At 36.9% G+C, this 5,902-nt stretch overlaps 1 pseudogene; it reads right to left on the bottom strand.

Annotated features, from left to right (window-relative positions):
* The window catches only part of LOC121601718, a 26,519-nt pseudogene extending 21,782 nt beyond the window's left edge, over positions 1–4,737 (bottom strand).
* Positions 4,738–5,902: the final 1,165 nt, after the last annotated feature.

Consider the following 5,902-nt stretch of genomic DNA (forward strand, 5'->3'; position numbering starts at 1 on the left):
GCTTGGTTAGGTCTTATTCCATCCAACGTAATTATATAACCGAGATATTCCACACTTTGACAAAGAAATTTCGATTTTTGTAGCTGAACTTTAAGATTCGCTTCTTCCAAAGTGGACAAAATTACTTTTAAGTTGTGGATATGTTCGGTTAAATTGCGTCCAAAAACCACAAGATCGTCTATGTAGACATAGCAAATTTTTCCTATGTGTTCACGAAACACATCGTCTATTGCACGTTGGAAAATGGCTGGCGCATTTTTCAAGCCAAATGGCATTCGTAAAAACTCATACTTTCCGCTATTAACAGAGAATGCTGTTTTTTCTATGTCGAGATCATTGACCTTAATTTGATGGAAACTAGAAGCAAGGTCGAGTGTAGTGAAATATTTATTCCCACCTAACTGGTCAAGAATATTTTGTATGTCTGGGATAGGGTATTTTTCAGAGATGGTTTTCTGATTAAGACGCCTATAATCGATCACTAATCGTAACTTTTTCTCTCCGTCAGAACATTCACTGTTTCCCTTTTTTTGAACGACCCAAAGTGGCGAGTTCCAGGCGGATCGTGAAGGACGAATAATACCGTCCGCTAACATCTTTGAAATTTGCTGTTCCACTTCGTTTTTATAAGCGACGGGGTAGGGATAGCTTTTTTGGTACACCGGTGCATCATCTGTGGTTCTTATTCGACATTCGACATTAGTGGTACACGTCAGCTTTGAGTCTGTATCGTGAAAAGCATGACTGTGTTGGTTAAGAACTGTAACGAGAGATTCTCGCTCTTCTCTTGTTAGGTGTGCGATGTGTGTGTTAGATTCTACGTCAAGTATCTGATCGATTGTCACACTACTATACTCACGACACATTTTTTTCGGATAATAGAAATGCAGTGGTATTTTATACTTGCTATTGTCCGGCTTTGTGAGTTCGATCTCTCGGGCACGTGTAATTAAATTGATATTGTGTGCAAATACTATTTCAGTCCCAATTATGCCGTCAAAAAAGTCGTGAAAGTTGTACACCACAAATTTATATTTTGTTTCTAGCACTGGAGAGAAAATATCAAGAAAAACTACTTGCGAAGCACTTCCTATCCCGGCAACACTTTTAAACTGTTTTGTTTCACTTCTAACTGTTTCACTCCCTATCACATTTGCCCACTTCTCCGAAATAATGTTTATATTTGCACCACTATCGACTAGGAGTTTAATAAAACCATGTTCTGTAGGCACTTTAATAAACGGCAACACTAACCCAGTGTTTTTTACCTTGACAGGCTGTTGGTATTGGAGCCTGTCCCAAAAAAAGTTGGGCTACACTGAGCTGCCGTGCTATCATTCTCTTGGTGAGCGTAAGCTTGAGCCGGCCGGTTTTGATAATGCAAATGTGTACGCATGGTACGATCTACTTCCATCGGCTCTTGACGCGTGTGCGTTTCGCTCGGTATTGGTGCGTGCGGTTTTTGTTTCGGAGGGAACTTTTGTGTTGGTAGGAAACCTTGTGCCGATGTACCTTTTCGTAATTTTTCGAGCTCTACACAAAGTTCATATGCCTTATTCAAGCTGTCTGGCGCAGCTGTTTTAACTAATATTCCTAAGTCACTATTTAATCCCCTTATAAAACTATCTACGGCTTTATCTTTAAAATAATCTAAAAACGCATGGTTAGGAGAATTATACTTAACATTATTTTGAATGTGGTTTGTAATAAATGTAAGAAGTTCGTTCACTCTACCGAAGTATAATTCGATATTTTCATAGTTCTTACGCTTAATTGTAGTAAGTTCGTAATCTAAACTCATCAAATCACGACGATCACTGAACTTCTTCACCAACACTTCTTTGATTGCTGACCAATCAAATCCTACATTACTGGCATGTAAAGCGTCCGATGCCGCACCAATTATTTTCCTACGCACTGTACGTTCTATTATTCCAAATTGCGTCGGGCAATTTGCAAATGCGGAATAGTAGTTGTATATTCCGTCGACATCCTCAACCCAGGTGTTGAGATGTTTCGGGTTACCGTCAAATTCCGGCAACATTTTAAGGATGTCAGGGACCTGTCCCATTTGTATGAAGAATTTCATTTCTTCTTGGCGTTGTTCCATTTTTTTCTAACTAGATTCTAACTAGGTAGACGTAGATTACAAAAAAAAATGATCGAACGGTCTTTCACGATGAATAAATTAGTGCACCTATTCGCGCTACAACACCGCAAATCACCAGTTGGAAGGCAATAGCTCTAAGGCTGGGTGTCGTATTCTCTGGTTGAACAAAGACAGCTATAGGTAGCTTCACTCCAGTACTAGGAGCTTATACGTTTACTAATTTTTTTCTTTTAATTCGGGCGCCAGTTATCGAGTCGAGTCGCTTCTCTTCGGAGGTTGCTTACAGACTGAGTTTATTCTACCAAAAATATCCATTACATATGTGTTTCACGCATACTTCTAATTAGATCTAACACTATCAACGCAATACTACTTAACGCTATATCTAATAACCTATACAAATACTAATAAGATATTTACAACGTGGTAACTTACATAAATAAATAAATAAATAAATGAATAAATCAATTAACAAATGAAAAAATAAATAAGTAAAGGAATAAATAATCAATGAATAAATAAATAAATAAATAAATAAATAAATAAATAAATAAATAATAACTGAACGTAACAGAGAACGAAAAAAAATTGTGTTGCGAAATCTCAAAGTTCGTTACATGCAGTTTGACATCTGAAAGACCTTTTCGGTTCAAATTTTGAATGTGATTATACTGATGAAAGGTCTGATCATCTCAAGAAGGAGGTTGTTTAGTTCATGAATTTTACAGGAAAAATATATACGCCTCTTATAATAATAATTGATTGAGGGTTTGATGATCATCGTGAGAAAAATGCATGGAGCTATCTCATAGCATTTTGGATAGCAAATTTGTATACATCGAGTATTTATCTAGATATTTACTGCATTAACACGAAATTGCGTTGGTAAATCGATGTATTTATGTATGTGTACTGTATTTATTAAGTATGTACGGCCAAACTGCCATACATTTTAATAAAAACGTTCATAAATGACAGATTACAACAAATATGAGACAACATAAAATATTACAAAAATCAGATATAAAACTAATATAATCAACCAATTTTGAATTTTGAACACTTGAAAACAAAACAGAAAATTTACATTGAAAATTAAAACAAAAAGACAATTGTGCCAAATAATTATCCAGTCAGCCATATCAAAACAAACAAATATTAGTGGATGCTTCCATCACCTGCTTCATGCTTTCTGTACGGCTTAGACTGTTGGGATCTCCAACCATCACAGGTTTCCAATAGCTTTCGTTCAGCTTCATGTGCATGACGTCGATGCTCCCGAGATGAGGACAATTTACGAAAACGACGTTCTACTGGTGATAGCGATATTGATCGTAGAAGTGGCGATTTATCACGATATCCAGATGAATGTTCACAGTAATCGTCCTCTGGTCGATCACCCTCATCGCTGTCCACACTGTCGGACTGGCAGCCAGATTTGCAATCGTCATTAGAGTATTCAGCTCCAGTGAAGCCAATCGAAGACACACTCCACGAACTTTTGCGCAATGTGTTTGATGCCGTACTACTGTCGATTGACTTTGCATCTTCTTCCATTACACACAAATGCATTTTGTTTTTTGGTGTCAAATCACTAGTGGTATTATGATTGCAATCGTATGGTGATATAGATATATCAATGACATCTACGTCGCATCTCGCCTCGCTGTCGCCCACAAAATTATTCACTGGAGATTTGATATGTGCATCTAATTCATAAGATTTTTCGTTGCCTTTTACATGATTCTCCTCTTCATCAACCGCATATGCAACTTCATCCTTCAAAATAGTGGACAATGGTGGAACAGGCGGCAGTGGCAAGTCAATGAACTCGCCATCCTCACTGTAGACACTGCTACGCTCACGAATAACCTCAAGGCGAATCACATCGCATATTATGGGATGACTTCGTGTTCGTGATGAAACAAATGACTGAAGAGATGATGATGGTACTTCTGCTAAATGTTCTGATCTTAATGGTACATTTTTCTCATCGCATCGCTTATTCTCCATCGATCCCGAGTAAGGATAGTATTTGTTAGGGATCGTAATAGTTTCGTTGGTTACCACTTTTGCCTAAATTTCTGGAAAATATATTCTCAAAAGAGCAAAAATATATTCAGCCTTCGCACTAGGATACCACCAGTAACGTTTAAATGCGTTATCAACACTACAAAGACAATTGGCTACATTCGCATGTATTGGCGTATGGTTTGCCAGCCGCACATAACATTTTTCACTAAAATATTATTTTCACCACTGATCTTTCGACGTGATCGTCTTTATTTTATGTAGATACTTTCGCACTATTCAGTTCGAAAAAAACCAATAGTTGTTCACTATGCTGCGCTCACATGACCGCCGTCAGCGACAGAAATAAACGCTCTGGCTATCTCTCTGCAATCTACGGGTTGCGAATGAATGAAAGCAACGATACGATTACGATCCCTCAAATACTAATACCATGACATTTCAGCGATATGAATTGTGTATCGGGGTAATTTTATGTAGTAGTACGCAACCCAAGCTTATGTATTCGTTATAATTGCACTGTAAATGTGTGTATTGGTCACAAAAAATATGCTATTAGTTGGTAACCAGAAAACCACAGAAAGAACCAATCCCGCACTTTATTGGGAAAATATGAAATACACACTTCCAACTAAATATTTGCTCTCTGCTAAACGCATGCTGGTGATATTAATACATTTGCGCTGTACGTAATGCGCAAAGACGCAAAACAACTAGGATTAACTCAGCAGAGCGCCGACGAACTCTCTCTGACTCAGTTTTAATGTTTACAAGCATGTGTGTCGCACTATACACACATTCGTGTTTCTTCAAAGTATTTTGTAATAATGACTTTCTGTGCACTTTTTTATCGTATGAGGAGATCATGCTCTTCCATTTTAGACGATATATTTTATTCTATTCTAAGACACTTTTTTAGTGTCTTGATGACCTATATCGAAGGAAATGTGATGCACAAGCGCAATCTGCCAACAAAGAACAGATTTCACCCAAATTTGAATATAGTTTGTTTGAAAAACGGTCTGGTTGGCTTTAAGGATTGGCATTTAAAAACTACAGGGTCGCAAAGTTATGTTTTCCAACGAAATTTATAATGCTTACCTTGATCAATCATTGTAAGTGCAGCCTTTTTTAATCGTGGTATACGACTGTTAGTTGCAACATCCTGTTTTAACCAATAGCTTGATGCATTTGTTTCTAACGCTGGAATTGATGCCGCAAACATCCCCTCACCGCGAGTTTTGCTTCTTATTGAAACCTCAGTGCTCGTGACTATGCCATCTTCACCTTCAGAAGAGTGCGATGTTTCGTCTTCAGAAGATGAAGAAGTCGCCTCGGAGGATGTTGCAGACATTGAAAAACTATTGTAGTTGATTTAATATGAATTAAAATCTATGATTTCATTTTAGGTCAAATGAAGAATTCCATAAAATATATAATAATACTATTCATTTATTAATAATCAACGCTCACGGTAGAATAATATGTTTATAATCAAAAGAAAGCTTCTACGCACAATTTTATAATAAGTCCATAAAAAATCACATAACACATACTTTATATGATATGTTTTAAAAAGTCGCTTAATCTCCAATCACTTACGCTGTCTTGCTCAGTGCGCATGTAAGATAAGATAAGGTTTGCGCAAGAGCTGACACGAGCCAAACAATAAAAAAAGTTATTTCAATTCTTTTTAATGTAAACCCGTTTTAATATTCCTTAAAAACCTTTATGTACAAAAAATAAAAATCGTCGTCTTTG

The sequence above is a fragment of the Anopheles merus genome, unplaced genomic scaffold (assembly GCF_017562075.2).
Source record: "Anopheles merus strain MAF unplaced genomic scaffold, AmerM5.1 LNR4000152, whole genome shotgun sequence".
Lineage (NCBI taxonomy): Eukaryota > Metazoa > Arthropoda > Insecta > Diptera > Culicidae > Anopheles > Anopheles merus.